The following is a 24,607-nucleotide window of genomic DNA, read 5'->3' as shown; positions in this document are numbered from 1 at the left end:
TAGCGTTCAGAACACCTAGGTTTATGGGGGACATCTGAATCAAACCACCACCACTAACTCTCGCTAGTCCCTCCCCAGCCTCCTGAGAGCCTTGCTTACCCTTAAGTTTCTCCCTCAACATTTTTAGGAAGACTTTGATGTTGATGGGCCCTGGAGCCTCCTTCACTATTGCATCCAACTCTTCATTCTTGATATTGATGCAACGTGGAGGAGGGCAGTGAGGCAGGAATATAATGGCCCTAAAGGACCACTCAGCTCAGAAGCCCAACAGTCCATATCCATATCTTGATATGTCCCAAATCACCTATTCTTGGTCAGTGGCCTGCATATGACAACACACCACCTTCAACTCCAAGTTTTTCCCATGCATCATTTACCCAGTGCAGCAAAGGTGACCCTCAGTTGCACCTTGTCAATGAAGTCTCCGTGATTCAGGTCCATGATGTTGAAGGCCTGACAGATACAGGTACCCTGAGCAGACATGTTTACTAAGTCCAGATGGCCACACACCACTCCCCAAAGGTGTTCACCTGACATCTGCTGCCAAAAGAGCCTGATTTCAGGCTCCTCCATCCCCCAGCTCTGTGGCTCACTGTGTCTGAGTGCTTAGTGTAATTCAACATGCTGGGAGGCTCCACAGTCAGCCCCTCATTTCATAGCACACCAGCTCAGAGAGGGAGGTCGAGGCTCAGAGACAGAAAGGCCTTACCTGAAGTCATATGACATACATTCAGTGTTATGTAGAGGGGGCAGCAAGTCACATCTTCTGGCAGTGGCATGTCATGGCTGCCAGGGAGAACTGCCAACATATGCAGCCACTGAGATCTCCTTGAATATTTTTCTTTAGTTAAAACAAATTTCGCAAAGGAGAAAGAGCTGTGCTCCCATCACTTGCCAGCCAGCCAGCCTCTGCTGTGTTCTGATCCCGTACCCGCACCACTTTGGAAAGCATTATGGAGACTCCTGAAAAAGCTGACTATAGACCTTAGGCCATGCCACTGCCTGTAATCTGTTCTTCTACTTACATATATACAATAGCATCACCCTGAAAGTTTTCCCTCTCCTCTCTTCCATATAGTCTTTTTCTAGCCTACTGACTTCTGCTACCAATTTTTTTAATTACAGCTCATATGGCAGGCACTGCCAGGCACACGCTGGAGCCTTCAGGAGTGGGGCCTGAGCTGCCAGGCATGGCAGAGGATGCCTGGCTACAGGAGGCCACTGCGTCTCCAAGCCTAGCATACCTGAACTTGGGCTTTGCCCATAGCCCTGTGACCTTTGGCCAGTTAGTTAGGAAACTCCTTATCAGCCAGAACCTTCACGGCCCATCCACCTGAGGCCCTAGATCACCTAACCCTCCCACCCCACTCTTGCTGACCTGCTCAAATTAATGTCCCCATGTGCTTCTTAGGCATCAGGAATGAACCTGCTACATCCAATAGCATTAGGACCCTTCCCCCTGCCCTCAGATGCTTATACAACCATTTCCCTGACAATAAACTGAGTGAGCTGTTCACTGAAGAAACTATCTCCCAAAAGTCTTTTCCTTCCATGCTCTCACCTACCTTTGGTGGAATCATGGCTGGCCCCAGAGCAAGAACCCAGAAACCCAAAGCTGGCTCCTGAACAAGGAGAGTATGAGATGGACAGGGTAGGTGAGTGCCTTCCCAGAATGTCACATGGGCTCCTTTACCCCTCCAGCTCAACACATGGCAGGAGCTCCTTCAACTTTCTTTTCTCTTTTTTCATTCCACAGTTGTTCCAAGCACCCCACATGGGATCTCTAGACAGGTGGGTGCATTTCTTCGGTTCAGTAGTTCCCTCAATAAATATAATAATTTAATTATTATCTTTCTCAGTCTTTTTTTTTTTGAGGCTAGTTCAATAATGGCTTTTTGTTGTTGTTTTTGTTTTTGGTTTTCATGGTAGGGTTTCACTCTAGCTCAGGCTGACCTAGATTTCACTATGTACTGTTAGGGTGGCCTTGAACTCGTGATGATCCATCTGCCTCTCAAGTGCTGGGATTAGAGGCTTGTTCCACCATGGCCAGATTGCTTTGTTTTTGGAAGTGTTGGCATGCCAGGGCCTCCAGAAAGTGTAATTGAACTTCATATGCTTGTGCCACTGTCTGTGTGACCTTATGTGCTTGTGTCACTGTGTGCATCTGGCTTACATGGGAGCTGGAGAGTTGAACATGGGTCCTTAGGCTTCACAGGCAAACTCCTTAACCATTATACCATCTCTCTAGGCCCTCAGTCATTTTTATTCAATTCTTTGCTTGAAATTAGAAATGAGCCTACAGCTTGGGGTTCAAGGACTTGAATGAGGGAGAGTTAGGGAGAGAGAGAGAGAGGGAGGAAGAGAGATATGAAGATAGAGTGAGTCAGTCTTAGATTAGTTTTTTCCAGATCACCCTTTGCTAGAACAAGAAGAATGGTAATAGGCAGGAAGTGGAAGATTCTGTCTTGATTTTGAGCATTGAGTCTAGGTGGAAACTGAGGCACCTAGGATGGTGTGTGTGTCCATAGTGCCTTGAGGGGTACACCGTGTTCTAAAATATGGTTATGTAAAAATCACTTAGGAAAGTTACGGAGACATGTCTACTACTGTTGCAATGAGGTTCACATTGCAGACAGAAATTGCCCAACAAGAGTAGCTTGTGGGGGGAAAAGGTTTATTTTGGCTTACAGATTCATGGGAAAGCTCCATGATATCAGGTGGGAAAAATGGCAGGAACAGAGGGTAGACATCACCCCCTGGCCAACACAGGTGGACAACAGCACCAGGAGAGTGTGCCAAACACTTGCAAGGGAAACAGGGTGTAACACTCATAAGCCGGCCCCCAACAATACACTGCTTCCAGGAGGTGTTAATTTACAAATCTCCATCAGCTGGAAATCTAGTGTTCAGAACACCTAGGTTTATGGGGGACATCTGAATCAAACCACCACACTAACTCTCTCTAGCCCCTCCCTAGCCTCCTGAGAGCCTTGCTTACCATGAAGTTTCTCCCACAACATTTTTAGGAAGACTTTGATGTTGATGAGCCCTGGAGCCTCCTTCACTATTGCATCCAACTCTTCATTCTTGACATTGATGGAACATGGAGGAGGGCAGTGAGGCAGGAATATAGTGGCCCCAAAGGACCATTCAGCTCACAAGCCCAAAAGTCCATATCCATATCTTCATATGTCCCAAATCACCTATTCTTGGTAGGTGGCCTGCACATAACAACACGCCCACCCCCAACTCCCAGTTTTTCCCATGCATCATTCACGCAGTGCAGCAAAGGTGACCCCTCAGGTCCACCTTGTCAATGAAGTCACCATGATTCAGGTCCATGATGTTGAAGGCCTGACAGATACAGGTACCCTGAGCAGACATGTTTACTAAGTCCAGATGGCCACACACCACTCTACAAAGGTGTTCACCTGACATCTGCTGCCAAAAGGGCCTGATTTCAGGCTCCTCCATCCTCCAGCTCTGTGGCCCACTGTGTCTGAGTGCTTGCTGTAATTCAACATGCTGGGAGGCTCCACACTCAGCCCCTCATTTCATAGCACACCAGCTCAGAGAGGGAGGTCTAGGCTCAGAGACAGAAAGGCCTTACCTGAAGTCACATGACATACATTCAGGTATTATGTAGAGGGGGCAGCAAGTCACATCTTCTGTCACTGGCATGTCATGGCTGCCAGGGAGAATTGCCAACATATGCAGCCACTGAGATCTCTTTGAATATTTTTCTTTAGTTAAAAAAACTTTCGCAAAGGAGAAAGAGAATGGGTGTGCCAGGTCGCACCAAGGCCACTTGCCAGTGCAAACAAACTCCAGACGTATGTGCCCGAATCAAACCCAGGCCTTCAGGCTTTACAATCAAGCACCTTAATTGCTGAGCCATCTCTCCAGGCCTCCTTGAATAATTTTCATGTGTTCTCCTAATCCCTTCAAAGGTGATCTCAACCTTTTTAAATCTTCTGTTTATGAAACTGATTGAATGTTGAAAAGACACTGAAGCTGGCTTGACCTGCTCTCTTCCAGGCTTTTCTAGGTACTAGTAGGGAATGAGAGTTGCCACTTTCTCCAGAAATCAGCTGACCTGAGACCAAGGATGAAGGTCTCAGAGCATCACGATGCTGGCTGACAGCACCCACCCTCCATAACAAACCAGGGCTAATTAGTAAGGATATTTGTCAACCCAGGCAGGAAGGCTGTGGAGTGTCCGGCATGCAGACCTGGGTACTCATCACAGGCCCGATGATTTCCCCCTCGTCCAGGCCACTTTTCTCCGAGAGGCCCAGAATGGGCCCTTTCTAACCTTGACCCCATGGGGGATTTCTTGTCAGCACTGCAGGTACCCTCTGATCAGCAGGAATCTGGCCTGTTCAGCTGCTAAACATTTCCAGACTCTTTGGCTTCTTTGTTCTGCAAGATCTGTTCCTGGAGAGGATTTCAGGGCTACTCTTGCTGTCTTCCTGGGCCCCGTACTTACCCTGAAGCTGCTTCAACTATACATCTCTTCCAATATCTGCTCCTCTCACCCAAGATGCTATTAAAAAAAAAAACACAGACTTCCGGCCAAGATGGCCAGTGCCTAGCTGCACTCCAGATAACAGGGAAGAAAAAGGCAAGTATTCAAGGGCTGTTAGGGTCTTTTTGCCAGTGGGAGGGAACAGAGTGGGGAAAAACAGGCAAGCACACGCCCCCCGCCCCGCTCCCCACACCGCCCATGCCCCCCCCGCCCGCACCTCCCTCGCGCGCCCCGCACCCTGGCGTGCCCCGCCCCCCCGGCGTGCCCCGTGCCCCCAGCAAGCCCCGCGCCACGTGCCCCCTGCCCCCAACGCGCTCCCCACACACCCCAAGCCCCACGTGGCTGTGCTCTGATCGTGCACCCACCAGCCACTCCCGCCAGCCTGCTGCACTGAAGCTGTGAACTCTGCCCTTGTTCTCTGATCCTGCGAGTTGACCAGCCACATGGTGCTTGGTTCGCATCCCCGCGGGGGCCACCTCTGCCATGATTAGGTGGCTGCCAGATCCCCTGCTGCTGTGCTCCCATCACTTGCCAGCCGGCAAGCCTCTGCTGTGTCCTGATCCTGTACCCACATCAGCTGCCCCTGCACTACAACTGCACGTGCAGCGGGCCCAGTCCCACAGCAAGGGCCACACAAGTCCACACTGAGTCACTAGCCCCAGCACAGGTGCAAACCCCTACCTGTACATCGCCATCCATCCCCCACTCTCCTAAGGCGGCAGAGCGCAGACTGCTTGCAGGTCCCAGTGTTCCAAGCCAGAGTTAGGGCAGCTTCAGGGCTTGCTACCTCAATCCCCTTTCAAGCTCGAAGGCAGGCAGCTTTGGTGCATTACTGGGTGAGAATTCAGGCAACCTTGGCACCCCTGGCAGGCTATAGGTAGGCGGCTTTGGCAAGAGAGAGCAAAAACCCAGGCTGCTTGGCAACTGCCACAGGCTGCTTGGATTCTCATTGAGATAGATCCCAGGCTGTTCCACCCAACTACCTGCCCATACACTGGCATGGGTAGACCACAGTGCAAAAGAAATAACGGGAAAAATAAAATGCAAGAAAATCCAGATAGATTACCCAGTCCAACAAGGATCACATCTAACCAAAACATAGAAGAGGGTTTAGGATCAGAACATCAAGTGGAAGCTATGAACAATGCAACCCTGACCAACCTACTGCTAGAACTGGCAATGGTGTCATATGAAGCTGAAGAGTTTCTTACAGACAAGCGTATAATAAGCAAAGCCAATAGAATACCCACAGAATGGGAGAGAATATTTGCAGGTTATCCAACTGATAGAGGCCTTATCTCTAGATTTTACACAGAACTCAAAAGTCTAAACAATAAGAAGACAAATACCCCACTCACAAAATGGGGCACAGAGTTGAACAGGCAATTCACAGAGGAAGATATTCAAATGGCAAACACACACTTAAGAAAATGTTCATCATCCCTAATCATCAGAGAAATGCAAATTAAAACAACTATGATATTCTACCTTACCCCAATAAGGATAGCCAACATTAAAAAGTCAAATGAAAATAAATGCTGGCAAGGATGTGGAGAAGCAGGGACACTCATTCTCTGTTGGTGGGACTGCAGGATGGTACAACCACTTTGGAAAGCAATATGGAGACTCCTGAAAAAGCTGACCATAGAAATACCAACAGACCCAGTTATACCCTTACTGGACATCTACCCTAAAACCTTCAAACCACAGGCCAGGGAGATTTGCTCAACCATGTTTGCAGCAGCTCAATTTGTAATAGCTAAAAGCTGGAATCAACCCAGATGTCCATCATTAGAAGAATGGATAACAAAGATGTGGTATATCTACCCAATGGAATTCTATACAGCAGTTAGAAAAAACAACATAAAAAATTTGAGGAAAAATGGTTGAACCTGGAACAGATCATTCTCAGCGAACTTACCCAATCACAGAAAAAAAATCGACACATAGTCTCACTCATCTACAACACCTAACCTGAATCTACCCAAGATACCTTACATACCCAGCAAGCACCTCATGGACTAGACAATAGGAGGGATGGGGAGGGCGGGGAGGGCATCAAAGGCTGGAAAACAGTAATCTGGACCCAAACGGCAATGGTACCATAAAATTCTACTTCCTAAAAGACAGACCAAATGGCTGAACCTTCACTAGACCCTTACAGGAAACACCTGAAGCACAAGACACTGGAGAGGGTAGGATCAAGACTAACCTAAATCTTCTACATCTTCCCTCCCTCCCTCTCCCCCTCACTCCTCTATCTCTCTCCTCTCTAACTCTTGTATATTAGTTATGTTCTTCTTCAATTTCTTAGTGGACACTGACCTGTAACCCCCACTTCCAGCTTGGGCCTACCATCCACAATGAGCTTTTGATCAGAGAAACCCACCAGGTTTCCCAAAACAATGACAGACTTCGGTCAGAGTACTTGATGACCCACCACAGGCCAGTGCTGAAGACTCCATACGCAGCTGACACGTAAAATGGATTGACATGGCTGGAAGCCAGGAGAGAGTCAGTCCCCAGACAGTCAGTGTGTCTAGTGCCAGAAGGCGCTACATAGACGACTGGGGGAAACGACCAAGATCTGTCCAAGCAACTCATTGTCTAACCTAATTAGCAACAAATAATCTGATGTGATGTCCACAGAAGTGCAATAGTGGCACACAGCCATGGTGAGGAACCAACTGCTCTTGATTTGGCTAACTGATCCACGCAGTGGTACTAGACCCATAGCTGTACCTGGGAAACAAGTCAGAACCATACCCAAACACAAGCCCACTCTAAAATATCAAGCTACCATGAATCACGGGGTATAAGAGGGCCCACACGTATCAAACTGTCTATCAAAAAAGTAAGTGTTATCTCAATTTTCCAGGTGCTAACTTACTCTCCATTGGAGAATCTGCTTCTCTTTTTCAGAAAGATGCAGATCCTAAGGAGAGAGCTGCCCCAACATACCACAAAAGGGGCCCAACTGAAACTAAGGACAATTGGTGAAACAAGGAAGGGTGATGTTTTCCTGTGAACCAGTTACCAGCAGAAAGGGGAAGGAGACCAACGCAGGGAAAAATCAACTCCTAGTAAATCAGAGAGCCAGAGCCTCAGAAGCCCCAACACCTTAACACTGAAGCAGACCAAAAATGAACCCAACATGGCTCAGGGAAATTTTGTGGAAGAGGGGCGGAAAGAATGTCAGAGTCACATGTTGGGTCATGATTTGCAGAGACATTTATCATACCAATAACTGTGGGCTAACTCCACACAATGCACGACCCATTTACATCACCAAGGAGGGTCCAATGGGTGGGGGTAGATCACAGATGAGCCTAAACAATGGTACCAAACTGTCTGTATTTACTGAAAAGAAAACTAATAAATTAAATTAAGAAAAAAAGATCTATGTGTGTATATACACACTAAATTTGTATATAGCTCAGCAAATCAAAAAGTTATGTGTGGATTATAGAATTTAGGGTGATTCATGTTTCTGTAAGAAGTAAGACACAAATGAATAAAATTGTAGAGATTTAAAAAAAAAAACTACATTTGGGCTAGAAAGATGGTTTAGAAGTTAAGGTGCTTACCGGAAAAGTCTAAAGACCCAAGTTTAATTATTTAGTAGCCACATAGAGCCAGATGCATAAAGTGACCCAGGGAGAGGAGGGGCCATTTTCTCTCTCTCCAGTACTGTGGCAACAACAAGGCTTGGTGTTCCAAAAACACCCAAACCTCAAATTTATCCATTACACCTACTTCAGGTGCTGCTCACTAGGTTTCAGGAACCCCAGTATCTGCTCTATGAGTGGTTTGGGGGGACACAGAAGCTCCATTAGTTGAAAATTCCCTGCTCCAATACAGCTGCACCCTACTCCCTTTTGCAAACCACCCTCCCCACCTGACCATTCTAAGGCTCCAGCCTCCCCTCCCCCACCCATGTTGCAGGCAAGTGGAATGCCTGTGACATCACAGTGCTGCTGCTCAACCAGAGCCTTTGTAGGGAAGTTGTAAAGGTAAAGGCAGTTCACACTAGCAGCGTGGACATAGCAGCTGAGTTCATTCTCCAGAGCTCCCGCGGGGCAGCAAGACTGAGGAGGTTGTGGTGTGTCTGTGTCTGTGACCAGTGAGCCTGCTCAGCAGCGGGAAGGAGGGTCAGGCCAGGTAGAGGGCCAAAGGTTTCCTCAGGCAGTTCTGGGAGGACCTCATGATGGGCTGGCTACAGCCCACAGCCAGTTTCTGTGCACCATCCTGAAACATTCATCCACATGCACACAAAACACACACACTTCCTTTTCCCCCCACGCGGAGTTTGGTGTACTCCTGTAACCCCAGTGGGAGGCTGAACTAGGAGGTTCAAGAGTTGAGGACAAGTCTGGACTACATAGAAATCCTAATCCAAAACCAAATAACAAAAAGAAAAGGGGTGGGAGACATAAAGAGGGGACTGGAAGGGAGGGAGTGAGAGAAAAAGGGAAAAGAAGGAAAGGAAGGATTGGGAAGGAAAGTATGGAGGAAAAAAGATGGGAAAGGGAGAAGAATAGAAGGAAGGAAGGAAAAAAGGAAGGAAGGAGAGTGGTAACAGGAGAAGAATGGAAAGAGGGAAAGAAGGAGGGAAGGGAGGAAGGAAGGATAGAGGGAAAGAGGAAAAGAAGGGAGAAGAAAGGAAAAAATTGATGAGAAGGAAAGAGAAAGGAAAGAATAAAGAAAGGGAGGACAAGGGAGGGAGGGCAGGGCTGCACAACCCTGGCCTGAGCTCAGTCAATCCTTGTGGGTTGACCATAGTGTTGTCAGGCACACACAGTTTGCCTTCTGTGATCTTCGGGGCAGCAGCCATGCCATCACATCTCCTCTCTGGATAGGAGGTGAGGGCACAAGCTCTGTGGGCTGCATAGTCCCTGCTTCAGTCCAGCTGCACCCAGTGCACGGAGCCCCTGAAAGTGCTCTCTGTGAAGGAACTTCAGACGTGTGTGTCCCCTAGAGGCACGTGTGCTACATTGCGTGGTTGTGTGTGTACCATGCTGATTTTCTAATCAGTGTGCTGTGATTACAGACATCACCTGCATTTTCCTGTGGATGGGACAGAAAGTAAAAACCAACAGTGTCAGATACTAAATGCTAGAAGGACAACGCAGGGAGGAGAGTAAGTGAAGTCTTGGTTTTGTCAGCCTCTGGCCTTAACCCAAAATAGTAGAGGCTTTTGGGTTGTGAGAAATGGCAGTCCAACAATACAAAGTGTGATTAACAACATGGGAAATGTCCCAAGTTTAGTAGGCTCACAATAAGTAGGTGTCTACATAAGGTGTGCATGTTCATGGAAACATAGAAATTGTTAGAGAAATCATTAGGCCTGTGAGGACAGGACAGTTTGGGAAGGTCAGGCTGGTCTCAGGAAAACGCTGATGCTTCATGAATGAAAGAGTAGGGTAGTTACTGAATGCAAAGGAAGAACAGGGCATTCCAGGCACAGAGATGCCTAACCTATTATTTGGATGAAACCTTCAAATTACTTGGTTAATATGATTGTTAGGATGTATATAAAGATTCAGAAGAATATGACATTAAAGAGAGAAGTGATGTGATTCAAATATTTTTTTTGTGTGTGAATGTGCATGCTGCAGTGTACATGTGGAGGTGTGAGGACAACTTCCCCTTTGCTTGACACAGGTTTCACTTGGTGTCTGGTTTGTTTTTGCTGCTTTTGTACACCGTTCTCATTCACAAGCTTCAGGGTTCTCTTGGCTCCACTGAACATTGCCTTGGAGTGGGTATTGCAGTTGTATCAGCCTTTATGTAGATGGTGGGAACTGTACTATAACTGTTATGCTTGCAAAGAAGTGCCTTAATCATCTCCTGACATAACTCTGAGACACCTCTTTAACATTCTTTTATTTAAAACATGAAAAGTAGCTGTGTGTGGTGGCACACACCTGTAATCCCAGCACTTGGGAGGCAGGCATAGGAGTATTGCCATATGTTCAAGGCCACCCTGATATTACATTGTGAATTTCAGGTCAACCTAGGCTAGAATGAAACTCTACTTTGAAAAAGGCAAAAAAAAAAAAAAAAAAAAAGAAAGAAAGAAATGGAAGAAAGAGAAATAAATCATGATTAAAAACTGCACACAAAAGCTGGAGAAATGGTTTCATAATTCAGCACTTGCCTGTGAAATTTAAGGACTCATTTTTACTCTTTAGATCCCATATAAGCCAGATGTACAAAAGTGAGGCAAGCCCAAGGTCGCACATGGCCACTAGGTGGTGCAAGCATCTGGATTTCAATTTTAGTTTCTGAGGCCCTGACATACAAATTCTGTCTCTCAAATATGTGTGTGTGTGTGTGTGTGTGTGTGTGTGTGTGTGTTTATGTATGTATGTATGTATGTATGTATGTATTTCCTGAACAAAAAATTGTACAGAAGACTAAATATATGTTTCTTGAAAGAATACATAAAACAAGTATGACAATTTTCTATAGATTATGAATCTCCAGAAAATATCCCAACTGCAATGACCTGGTTCTTTAGCCACCTAAGAGTCTGTTATCATGCCAGGCATAGTGGCACATGCCTTAAATCCCAGCACTCGAGAGGCAGAGGTAGGAGGATCACTGTGAGTTTGAGGCCACCCTGAGACTCCATGGTGAATTCCAGGTCAGCCTGGGTAGAGTGAGAACCTACTTCGAAAAAACAAAACAACAACAACAAAAAAGAGTCTGTTTTCATAAAGAGAAGATAAATGCTGGTGTGCTTGCAGAGAATGGGAAACTCTTCCCTTTCCTTGTTAGAACACTGCAAACCTACCTGTACTTCTAAACCTGTGGGTATGCTGCCTGTGTTTGTAATTCCTGCCTCAGTTTCTTCCAAACTCGGAAGTCTCAGACTACCACAGGCTCAAAAGTTGCACCACTTTCTTATGTCTCACTTTAACACCCTACTTATGACTTCAATTCCGCTTACAAAGACCTGAACTGTTACAGGCTGGTATTGCTAATTTGTTTGTTTTAACATCTTACAGAAATATGTATGTAAAATGGTCAGACACATCTGCATTGTTTCTTGATTCTTCTTGTCTCAGCAGTGCCCTCTCTAGAGTCAAAATGGAATAATATTAGTAAAATATATGAAAAATAAACCACAAAACCATGCGAGTCTTGGGCTTTTCTGGCATAGCTTCATTATAAAAGTTTTTTTTTTTGTTTGATATTGTGTTTTTTAAATTTTTTAATTAACAACTTCTATACTTACAGATAATAAAGCACAATATTTCCCTTTCATTACCCATTTTCTCTTTCACAACTCTGCTCTCCATCATATCCTCTCCCTCTCTCCATTAGTCTATTTTGATGTCATCATCTTTTTCTCCTATTATAAGGGTCTTGTGAAGGCATTGCTAGGCACTGCGAGGTCATGGAATTCGAGGGCAATTTCTGTCTGGATAGTTGCATTATAAGGAGTGGTATGCTTTCTTTGGCTCTTTCATTTTTCCGCCACCAATTCCACAATGGACCCTGATTCTTGGAGGTTGTGATAGAAATATTTCAGTGCTGGAAAATCCTCTTTCACTTCTTCTCAGCACTGTTGCCTTTTGGCACATCCCAGTATTTATTGACAACTGAAAAGATAAGCTTCTCTAAACAAAAGTGAGAGTAGCATTAATATATGAATGTGAATATTAAGTGTAGAGCTTTCAGTGCAGTTTGGTTAAAATAATACATGCATTTAGCCAGGCAAGAGCAGGGTTTATACCACTAAGGGACATGACTTCCCCTGCTATAAGCTTTTGAATAGGTTTTCAACACCAGGCATGTATTGCCTCCCAAAGACCAGGCCTCCAGTTGCATTAGAGAACAGTTGGTTTTGCCCAGAGCAGACATGCCACTATTGCACCCGTTTCGTCATTTGCCTTGTCTGGCCAAATGTGCTGCTTTGAGTGTCCACTGTTTTCACCACTGATGACTTCTGTCCCCTATAGGGCTGCATGCAGTGCTGCATTTTACAGCTTTCACTTGGCTGATCCACAGAGAGAAGGTTTCCAGCTCAGCACCAGCTTGATAATTCAGTAACCTTGCTGCCTCTGCATGTGAAGTCTTCAGCAATAGGGTCTTACCATCTGTTACTCATGGGAAACCAAGGGCCTTGGCAATAGCCTTTAAAGTTTTGGAGGCAACAGTGACCTGCCTGGCCAACAACTCACTGGAACTCCCATCCCTGGCACTGAAAATTTTCTAGTAGCAATCTATGGCTTCTGAATGTGCCATTATCCAAAGAGTAGGCTTTCATATGTCTTATTCAGATTATCTTGAATTTTGATTGACCCTGTCCCTACACATTTCTTATTCAATCTCTTCCCCTGGACTCACTTAGGCCATGCCACTGCCTGTAATCTGTTCTTCTACTTACATATATACAATAGCATCATCCTAAAAGTTTTCCCTCTCCTCTCTTCCATATAGTCTTTTTCTAGCCTACTGACTTCTGCTACCAATTTTTTCTTATTACATCTCATATGGCAGGCAGCCAGGCACACGCTAGAGCCTTCAGGAGAGGGGCCTGAGCTGCCAGGCATGGCAGAGGATGGCTGGGCTACAGGAGGCCACTGCGTCTCCAAGCCCAGCATACCTGAACTTGGGCTTTGCCTATAGCCCTGTGACCTTTGGCCAGTTGGTTAGGAAACGCCTTATCAGCCAGAACCTTCACTGTCCTTCTCCCTGAGACCCTAGATCACCTAACCCTCCCACCTCACTCTTGCCTACCTGCTGAAATGAATGTCCCCATGTGCTTCTTAGGCATCAGGAGTGAACCTGGTACATCCAATCGCATTAGGACCCTTCCCCCTGCCCTCAGATGCTTATACAACCATTTTCCTGACAATAAACTAAGTCAGCTGTTCTCTGAAGAAACTATCTCCCAAAAGTCTTTTACTTCCATGTTCTCCCCCACCCTTGTTATCTGGGCACCTTTAGGGGGATCATGGCTGGCCCCCGAGCAAGAACCCAGAAACCTAAAGGTGGCTCCTGAACAAGGACACTATGAGATGTACAGGGTTTGTGAGTGCCTTACCAGAGGGACTGGGAGACATTGGCCCATGCGACCTTGCCTCCATGTTTTTAGGGCTGGGATGTTTCTCTTTCTCCACCTTTATTTTCAGTTCACACCACCATGAGGGACCAGATAGGATGACCTGGCAAGTGAAATCTCTTGGCCAAGGCCACTCTTCGGTATTGACTAAAGGCCATTCATCCTCTGCTGGAACCTGACATCCCATTGGGCATTGGCAAATACCCTCTATCTATTTCTCTTTCCTACATCAAATTAAAGCTATTTTTCTCCTTTAATATTGTCTCCCACCATAAGGAATCACAGATTTGTAGATTGCAGGCTGTCCTGAAAGTTAAGGGAATTAATCTACCCCAGAGCGAGTCTGGCTCCTTTTGGGAAGTCCTCCAGGTCACCCCCTGGATGATTTCTGGGCATCCATGTGGCTCAGACACGTGGATCCACATAGATTAACTGGCTAAGAAACGAAAAGCTGAGGACTCCAAAGTGCTTGAGTCAGAGTCAGGAAGCATGCTCACAAGTGTCCAGATAATGGCACCATGCAGGTGCTTTGTCTCCACCTCCTCCAGTGCCCCCCCCCACCATGGTCCCAGGGACTCCTTCCCATCAAGCCCCTCCTTTTGGCCCCTCGTTTACCCCCTCCTTTCCTAGCGGCTAGCCCCAGAGCAAGAACCCAGGAAGCCACACTCATAAACAAGTCTAAACATTTGTATCTAGGATCCACATATGAAAGAGAACATGTGACATTTAGCTTTCTGGGCTTGTGTTCCTGACTTAGTATATCCTTTCGAGACCCTTACATTTCTCTGCAAATTTCATAAATTTGTTATTCTTTACCACTGAATATAACTCCATTATGTAAATGTACCACATCTTTATTATTCATTCTTCTATTGAGGGTCATCTAGGCTGGTTCCATTTCCTAGCTATTGTGAATAGAGCAGCAAAAAACATGGTTGTTCACTTATCTCTAAGGTTGTGAGAAGAGTCATTAGTATATATTCCTAGGAGTGCTATCACTGCATTATATGGTAAATTTCTTTTTAGCTATCTGAATAAACTTCCTGTTTTTCTTTTTTGGTTTTCTTGTGGTATGGTCTTGCTGCAGCCCATACTGACCTGAAATTCACTCTGTAGTCTCAGGGTGGCCTTGAACTCATGGCAATCCTCCTATTTCTGCCTCCTGAGTGCTGGGGTTAAGGGCATGTGCCACCACACCTGGCATAAAATATATTTTAACATGGTTTTTAAAATTATCTTTCATTTGAAATTATATTTAGTCTTTGTAAGGAGAGAGAAAGAATGGGTGCACCAGGGCCTCTAGCTACTGCAAACATACAAAGATGCATGCATGTCTTTGTGTATCTGGCTTTATGTGGGCACTGGGGAATCAAACCCAGGTCATTAGGCATTGTAGGCAAGTGCCTTAACTCCCATCTCTCCAGGCCCCAAAGACCCTGCATTTTGTCCTCTTTTAAATTCAGCAAGTGTTTTATCTTTCAGTCAAGACTAATAAGCTGGCATTTTATATGAAACTTTGAAGTACATTGGTTTGAGTGGTATTAGGAAAGAATTATTTCAATATCCAGCTTTTAAATGTATTCTTAGCATTATCTTTCTGTAATTATTTAATCTATCCTAATATACTTTCTTCATGTATAAAATCAAGTAATACTACATGCTTCAAATTTCTATTATTTGTTCCCTTGTTAAACATATTTTGAAGCCAGTCTCACACTGTAATCTCAGCATTCCATTTGGATATGTGAGCTGTACTCAATTTCCTGCAATGGCACATATCAAATGTCCCCGACCAAGACATTTTCTGTGATATAGCAAACAAGGTGGGCTAAATCATAAAGCACAAATATGATGCAACAAGCAGTATACTATTGGTTGTTCATGAAAATTACGTGAATTGACTGGTTCCTCAGGCACCTGGACAGGGGAAAGGAGATAGTCAATGGGTAGAGCTCCAAAAACAGACAAACCCATCACCCATTTCTCACAGTGAGGACATCATTAGAAGCTGGGCCATGGGCCTCTACTCTGGAGATGACACTCTGAGCTGTCAATAGAATCTGAAATACCAGACACTGGATGTGATATTTGTGGAACTGAGATCACCAGAATAGAAGTAAATAGGTGTGGTCTTGCTTTCTAGGAAAGAGAGGCACATTTCATATGCAGGATGAGTGACCATTCTCAACCCACATTCTCCATTCTGGGAACTGGTACTGGGTTGGTTCTCAGCACTGTGGTCTGGTGATTATGGTGATGTGGAGGAAGGAGTAACCAGGTGGAGAAGCAGGGAGCCAAGCTCAGACTGACAGAAGCAGGGGCAATGCCCAGGGCTCTGATGCATCTCTCTTGGGTATCTAATGCATGAGGCATTGGCTTTGTGTATGACCAAGGTATGAAATCTTTGTTCCATCATTTTCCTTCACCCTATTACTGGTAACATCAGAATCTCCTGAATTTTCTTCCTATACTCATCACCTATCTCAGGGATCCTGTGTTCTGAAACCTGGATGCAGTCCTTGATACTTGTCTCTTTCAGAAGCCAGTGACAAAAGATAGGACTTCAACCTTGATCCTATGCTTTATTGAGAGAGCTGGCAAGTTTGAATAACAAATGTTTCTTCTCTTAGTGATAATATATCTCATCTATACTGAAAATATTAAGTATAGGTGGGGAAACAAAGGGAGCCATCTCAAATTTGGGGGGGGGGTCAAGTAATCAGTCATGTCTCTGAAATTTTGGTGTTAATGGACTATATTTCTCCTTATGCACTGTTCTCTCCATGAAGTGAGGGTTTCATATACACTGAAACCAATAACTCTTGTATTCCCTTGAATCACTGTTTGGATTACATCTAGCTCAGAAGCCCTGGATTTGATCCCCAGCCCTGCATAAACTAAGTCTTGTGCACACCTGTGATCCCCTCATTCTGCAGGTGGTGGCAGGAGGACCATACAACCAAGGCCATCCTAGGCTAGATAGTGAAGTTGAGGGCAGAATGGGTTATATGAGACCTTTTCAAGAAAGAAATTAAAAGAGAAAATAAAGAAGAAAGGAAAGGAGAAAAAAGATGCAGAAACAGTGAGAACGTTTAAATAACTCCTAGAATGATACTCCTCGGTTTCCTAATATGCAACTGCATGGAATTAAGCATAGTTGCCAGGATCAGAATCCAGCGCCTTCTAACTCAGCCCCTATACTGTTGCCCTCTCCTGCTTGAGAACATCATAGCTCCCACCTAAGGTGCAGTGGCAATAGGGCTGAATAGGAACAGCCAGATTCAATCCCACTGCCTCTTCCTATGGACAGTGTTTTTTCAGGTGGAAAGGAATTCTTTGAATGTAATTTTTTACTTTTAAAACATTTTGGTGGCAGAATCTGTGAGAGAAAAGAACAGTCAATATTCAGGTTGGGCTGTGAGGGTAAGACCTGGATCTCATTATCCAGCCCACTCTCGAGTCCTGGAGGCATCTGTACCTACAGTGACCCTGTCCCAGCCTGTCCCAAAAGCCATCTTGTCCTCTTCTAGAAGAGATCTCACCTTGCTGGAAACCTCTCCCCTTCACACCAGATACTCCCCTCCTTGCAATCTTTTTGCAGGCTCTTTGCTGCCTATAATCCTGGCTAAGTTTTGTGGGTTCTACAAGTGTATGTATGCTAAGAAAACATCAGGGAAACTGGCTCACAGTGTATTTTCTTCTTTCTCTGACAATATCCTATATAGGAATCAGGTTAAGAGAGGAAGAGTGTACTTCAGCTCACAGTTCCAGTTAACAGAACATCATGCCAGGTTAAGAGAGGAAGAGTGTACTTCAGCTCAGAGTTTCAGGTAACAGAAAATCATGGCAGGGTAAGAGAGGAAGAGTGTACTTCAGCTCACAGTTTCAGGTAACAGAACATCATGCCAGGTTAAGAGAGGAAGAGTGTACTTCAGCTCAGAGTTTCAGGTAACAGAACATCATGGCAGGGTAAGAGAGGAAGAGTGTACTTCAGCTCAGAGTTTCAGGTAACAGAACATCATGGCAGGGGAGAAATGATGACAGGAGCTCTAGCCAGCTGGTTCCATTCAGCACTCAGTGAGGAAACAGTGTGAGGAGTGCTGCATGTACCGAGAGCTATTTCCTTTCTATATTCTGGGGACCCAGCGCTATGATGTTGCTGCCCGCAGGGAGTTGGGTCGTCTCACCTCAACTAACCTAATTTGGAATATTTCTCACATACACAACCAGAGATTTGTTTCCACGGTCATTCTAAATATTGTCAAGTGGATAACCAAGGCAGAACCATCGCACTAAAGGAGCATTTTGGGAGTCCAGAGCCTGCTCTGTAGATTAGACTAGTAACTTGGTAGTGTTCTTTTCCTCTCCTTCAGCTTTCCTTCAGTTTGCACCTGGATGTGGGGGTCCCAATGGTCTGAACCCAGGAGTGGCTGTCAGCAGGGTCACTAAGCAGCAGCTTCAACATCTTATGAGTTTGTTGTGTGAGCTTTTTCTGAGAAGGTATAAATAAATAAATATCTACTCACCTCAGATAGGATTACAAATCATAGGAAGAAAGGACAATTCCTTGCAAGTGTAGCATGTTGCAATAATGAGTTAAATCAGGGACATTTACTTAAGAGCATGAGAGAGGAGTAACTTAGAGGGGTGTAGGTGGACAGATACAATATTGAAGAAAATGTCTCTTCCTCCAATAACCTTTTGTCGTGTGTGTGTGTATGTGTGTGTGTGTGTGTGTGTGTGTGTGTGTGTGTGCGCGCGCGTGCGCGCACATGCATGTTCAGTAATTGGGTATTATGCTCTTTCCTGCTATCGTTTCCATGCCCCTTTGTTGACTTTAACAGAAAATAGTGTCCCATTCCATTGTTCTTCCCCTTGTTCTCATTTGGAATTGGAAACTTTTGAAATATAGGAGCTTTTCATGAGCCCAGGCTCTCCCTAATCTGTGCTCCACATTTTGGGACTGGGCTGACATTTTTTTCATATGCATTCTCAGCTGTTCATGTGGGATTTGGAAATTCAAACTTAAGCTATTTCAGGTTCACTTATATCCTCGTGTTTGCAGAGAAAGTGCACTTACACTCTGAGCTGCCTCTTCATTCATAAACCTTGAACTGTATATAAGTCCTGGCTAAGGCATTGTGAGCCATCTCCTCCAGTAACAATAACTGTCTGTGAATCCTTGAAGAGGTGGAGAACTTTATAAACCCTCCTCTCCTCCTTGGTAGAAAGTTACAAGGCACAGTCATTGATAGCTCAAAGGACAATGGTTCTGGTGTATACTGAAGACAGCGCTCCACACTCCTGCTTTTTTAAATTGAGTTAAATTCCTCCACTCTCAGACACTTTCTCACACATTTGTCTCATCTCTTGCTTTAAACTGTCAGACTGGATTACCATCAGTTTATAACCAATTCTATGATCCTGTTTTGAATGATTTCTATACTTTCTTTCGCTGGTCTCAATAACAGGTCCCTTGGTAATTTCCACAGAATATTGTTAGAATTCTCAAAGACTTTCATTCCCTGAAACCCTTTGTCCCCAGTCCTCAGTTTCTGTCACTCTGCAGAATCTTTTTGTTCTGCATAAAACAGGCTCTCACCTGTGATGGCTGCAGTTCTCCACATTGGAGCTTCTTGAAAGGGTTGGGACTCCTCACTGTCTCCCCTGCCTGCGTCCACATTTCTTCACCCCCCACACACTGAGGATAGGACCCACATGCCAGCTAGAGGGATGATGCACTTACATCCAAAAATCAAACAGAATGACTGACTCACTGTTTGGATGGTTTGTTCTTTGCTTTTTGCTCTTGTTTTTGAGACAGGGTATCAAGTAGCATAGTCTGCCTTAAGCTCACCACATACCTAAAGATGCCCTTGAACTTTTCCAGCTTATGTGGTCACTGAGTATTGAACTCATTGCTTCATGCATGTTAGGCAAGGCCTTTATGGACTGAACCACAGCCTCAGCTCTGTTTTATTCTTTTTCAGTTTTCCTTTGCCTAAAATCTCAGAACTCAATATTCCATTAAAATAGTCCTCTTACAACAGGCATGGGCATATTTATTTTTTTTTGTGGTACATTTAGACTTAACTTTATGCTTTTATACCATAATCATATTGTATATACGGCTACAGTTTTTAGATAAATTTAGCATATAGCAGTAGTGAGCATCCATAATTTCATTGTGCTTACTGCAAAAGGGACATGGAGACATGAGAATCCTCTGACAGGTCAGTGAACAGCTAGCCTGGGGAATGCAGAGGTGATCAGTGAGTCCCTGCCACGGACAATGTCAAAGGCAAGAACTGATGGGAAAGATTGTCCTCTAAACACACACACACTGCAGGACATGTACCCCGGATACACTCATCAATTTGAAAGGAACGCTTACTTCATTATCATCTCAGCAATGAAAAACAGTGTAATTGCTTGGCTTAAATCCTTAGTGATTGGCACACAAGGCAAGTCAGTGCCTGGTTTGTGCAAAGGAATGAGACACCTTGCAGGTAAGTGAACCATTTGATATTGTAGCTCATGTAAAATCCACACTTCAGAGTAGCAGAATCAAGTTCCACTAAAATTATTCATACTATTTTAAGTAAGTGTAAGATTTTTCTGTTGGCACATGTATAGCTATCCTTGTCTACAGTTGGGCATGTTTACAAGAGAGAGATGTGTTTGATGAGCACAGGAGAAGTGTGACTGCCATGATATTTGTACAGAAAAGTGATCATGTATGAGGCATTGGAATGGTGAGGTTGTAGGTGGACTTAGTTCCTCTATGTTTATTTCAATCATAGTACAGTGAAGAAAAATTGGAGTGTTCAGTAGCTAACAAAGCCTGCACTCATGATTTCAGAGGTAGGAAATGACAAAGTAAAGAGTCTGAACAGGAGTGAGAAAAAAAGAGCACACTCACACGAGAGAGAGAGATTGAGAGGAGAGAGAGAGAAAGAGGGAGAGAGATCATGGTTGAAATTCAGAAATTACATTTAGGGTATGTTCATCTTTCTTCATCATACCTACATACCCATTTTTGTTGCTGTAGGTTTGTGCACTAAATTATATCAGGTTATTTACTGACAGCATCCATTATTTCATGTGAAATGAAGGTGTCTACATATATTTATCTCCTTGTTCATTATTTGTAAGGTTTTCTAAGACATCTTATGTAATTTTATTAAATATCATACTCTCAAATCACCCTTGTTAATTCTTTACATGTGAGATTACACTGAAAGCTTTTCAGTTCTTTCTACAAGTGTTTTATTTTTATTGTGTTTTTTAACATTTATTTTTATTTATTTACTTGAGACAGAGAAAGAGGCAGAGAGAGAGAATAGGACAGAGAGAAAGAGAGAGAGCGAGAATGTACACTGGGGCCTGCAGCAACTGCAAAGGAACTCCACACACATGCACCACCCTGTGCATCTTCCTGGGGAATTGAATCTGGGGCCCTTGGCTTTGCAGGCAAGTGCTTTAATCACTAAGCTATCTGCCCAGCCCTATTGTTATGTTTTTTTTTTCATGTATGTATGTGTGTTTGTGTGCATGAGTTTGAGGGTTGATATGTTTTTGCTATGCCACACATGTAGAGGCTGCTACAGATCTCTGTTCTGAGTCAGTCATCCTTTGTATTTTTACTACTGAAAAAATGGCTTTTGGATTCTCCTGGGCATGTCCCAGTGCCATGGGTATATTAGATTTACAGATGCATGTGGCATTGCTTCCAGTAGTAATGTGGGAGCTGAGGAACCGAACTCAGGATAGCAGGCTTATAAGAAGGACCTTTAATCACTATGTAGTCTCAGGGTAGTCTTGACCTCATGGAAATCCTCCTACTCTGCCTCCCAAGGTCTAGGATTAAAGGCATGTGCCACCACACCCAGATTAAAAGAATTCTCAAATAAGGAAAATGGATCCAAAAAAATTGTTTCTATAGATGGGACAATGGATCAGAGGTTACACGTGCTTGCTTGCAAAGTCTGCACCCCCAGTGAGACCTTCAACCAGGCAGCCAGAGACAATAAAACACCAGACTATTTTGGCAGACACATTCAAACTACCACAGCATCCAAAAGACAAAATTACTTAGCAACTCTTTGAGATGTAATCAAAAGCCACGAAAGGGGTAGGTATGCATGTGAAGTTAATTGAACTTTGGTGAGACTCTCTTGAGAAGCTCATACTTATCTATTGTTTGGTCCAGTATTTCTATCTCTCCTTACTCTGTGCTTAAAATATTTGTTTAAAAAAGTCTTAATAATTGTCCCTCTTAGAGATGCCCACACTCATGCTCTCAGGTCTGTGTCACTTTTCAATGGCCCCATTAAGACATTGGGACTGTGAGCATGGAGTCTTTTGTGGGACAGCTAGGAGAGGGAAGTGGTTCAGAGGGAGGGAGATGGCCGCACTTTAAGGCTGAGGTGGAGGGCAGGAATTGACCATACAGGAAGGAAAGCCCAAAAATCTGGAAAGATCAAACTTTTATCTTTGTTTCTCTTTTTTATTTTTCTATCCTTTCTTTCTGCTGTGGGTTAAACCCAGGGCCTTCAACATGCTAGATGGTCATTCTAAGTTATATCCCCAGCCCAATCAGCTAGTATTTGTGTATATATTTTATGTTTGCTATATGTTGAATTGCAAAACGTGTCTAAATGACACAAAAACTATTTTGTGGCAATGAAGGATGTAAGAACATTACACCAGAATTGCCGTCCTATGGCTGAACATATACAGATGTATGCCTGCTTCTAGTTGGCCAGCCAGCTTAACCTATTTGGTGAATTCACAGCCATGGAAAGATCCTATTTCAGGTGCTGAAGAGATGTCTCAGTGCATAAAGCCCTTGTGATTCAATTTATTTTTTGATTTCTTCCACTACCCATGCATGTTCAAAAGTATATTATTTAGTATTCAGGAGCTGGTGAAGTTCTAGATGTGTTTCTTGTTGTTAATTTCTAGCTTTAAAGCACTGTGATCTGATATGATGCAGAAAGTTACTTCATTTCCTGAATTAGAGTCCATTAGGTCTAGGTGATCTATGGTGTTGTTGATCTCATTTATTTCCTTGTTGGTTTTCTGCTTGGATGTACTTTTTTGAGTCTGATGATTTTTGATTATTGTTATCTTATTCTTCTTAGTTCTTGAGATTTTTTGTTTAACTCTTGCACATGGATTTCCTTTGTATGTAGTGAGTTGTTTCTCTCTTGCTGCTTTTAGCACTCTCTCTTTGTTTTCATTGTTAAGAATTTTATCTATAATGTGCCTTTGAAAGTTTCTTCTTTGGTCCTATGTGGTGTTGTCTGGCTACTTGTACCCAGATGGGCCTCTGTTAAGGAAATTTTCCTCCAATAATTTTCTTGAATATGTTCTCTTTGCCTCTGGCCTGGATTTCTTCTCCTTCTGGCTTTCCCACAATACAGATGCTTGGTTATTTTAGAGCATTCTACAGTTGCCTTGTATTCTGTTCTGTTCCTTTGAGTCTTTGAACTTAGCAATGTTTTTGGTCAATTTTTCTGTCTTGTCTTCCAGGTCAGAGGTTCTGTCTTCCACGTCAGTAACTCTGTTAGTAAGGGGTTCTGGAGAAGTTTTTAAATAGGCTCTATTTGATTTATGTTTTCTGTTGGGTTATTTTCCATTGTGTCCCTCTCTTTGTTTGATGTACCATTTCAGTTTGAATTCCCATTTTATTTTCTTGATGTTTCCTGGAATCCATTCTTACATTTGACCAAGTCTTCATTAAGCTTAATCTGTTATTGTGAGCTTCCATTTCTTGGCTCACCTTCAAATCATACCTCTTTTGATGGTTCTAATGTTTTCTCCAGTAAAGTTAAGCCTACTTCCAAATCTAAATGCTCTAATAGATGATTCTGTTCAATTTCATTGATATGATTGTTGGTTTCTTTTAATGGCTTGCTTCCAGTTCAGCATTTCTTTTGATCAGGATCTCATTGCTTGTTGTAGTTTCATTTTAGAATCAAATTTCTGTTGATTTCTCTATTATTTCCTTGGAGGCTTCCATTTTGGGACTAGGCATCCTTGGTAGAGGTCTCACAGTTTTCTGACTTCATTGGAGTTTTTTGGTTTGTGGTATATACCTCTTGGGGAAACAGTAATGTTGAGGAGAAAGTAAGTATTTGTCCTTGTATATCCTTCAGAGGGTGTTCCATTTTAAATGTGTTTGTTTGTTTTTTAAAAATTGTTTGTTGGGTTAGGGTCTTTGTTTCTTTGTTTGTTTGTGTCTTTCAATCTTTCTCTCTCTCTCTCTAGTTCTGTGTATACACTAGATATTAGACAGATGTCAGACATATAGCTGGTGAATATTTTCTCCTTTTTGTGGGATGACTATTGACTTGGTTGATTGCTTGTTTGCATAGTAAATACTTAGTTTTATGGATTTCCCAGTGGTTAAGATTTGATCTGATTTCCTGTGCTACTGGGGTCTTATTTGGGAATTATTTCCATACATTTATATCATGGAGTGTTGTCCCTGCTTTTTCTGTTAGTTGTTTTGGTAGTTAAGGTCTTTATCCATTTTGAGTTCACATTTTGCAGTTTGAATGATGTGGAATTAATTTCTTTTGCTACTTGTATTTTGCCTTTTTCTCCAGTAACATTTTTTGAAGATGCTGTCTTTCTTCTAGTGGGTATTTTGTTTGGTTGGTTGCTTGGCTTAAGGTAGGGTCTCGCTCTAGCCCAGGCTGACCTGGGTTTCAGGATGGCCTTGAAGTCTTGGTCATATTCCTGCCTCTATCTCCCAAGTGCTGTGATTAAGGCAGATGTAGGAGTATCACCATGAGATCAAGGCAATCCTGGGACTACATAGTTAATTCCAGGTCAGGCTGAGCTAGAGCGAGCCCCTACCTCAAAAATCAAAACAAAACAAAACAATAAAAACAAACACACACACTAAAAACAAAGGCATGTGCCACAATGCTGGGCTTCTAGTGTGTAATTTTGGTCCTTTTGTCAGGTAGCTGTAGTTGCTTGAATTTAGA

At 43.7% G+C, this 24,607-nt stretch overlaps 1 pseudogene; it reads left to right on the top strand.

The window, feature by feature from the left end:
- LOC123457324 overlaps nucleotides 1–24,607 on the top strand; it is a 104,036-nt pseudogene that overhangs the window by 39,540 nt on the left and 39,889 nt on the right.

Source organism: Jaculus jaculus, unplaced genomic scaffold (assembly GCF_020740685.1).
Source record: "Jaculus jaculus isolate mJacJac1 unplaced genomic scaffold, mJacJac1.mat.Y.cur mat_scaffold_36_1_2353498_arrow_ctg1, whole genome shotgun sequence".
In the NCBI taxonomy this organism is placed as follows: Eukaryota; Metazoa; Chordata; class Mammalia; order Rodentia; family Dipodidae; genus Jaculus; species Jaculus jaculus.
The sequence above is the reverse complement of the archived record's forward strand: the minus strand, read 5'-3'. Positions and strand labels throughout refer to the sequence as shown.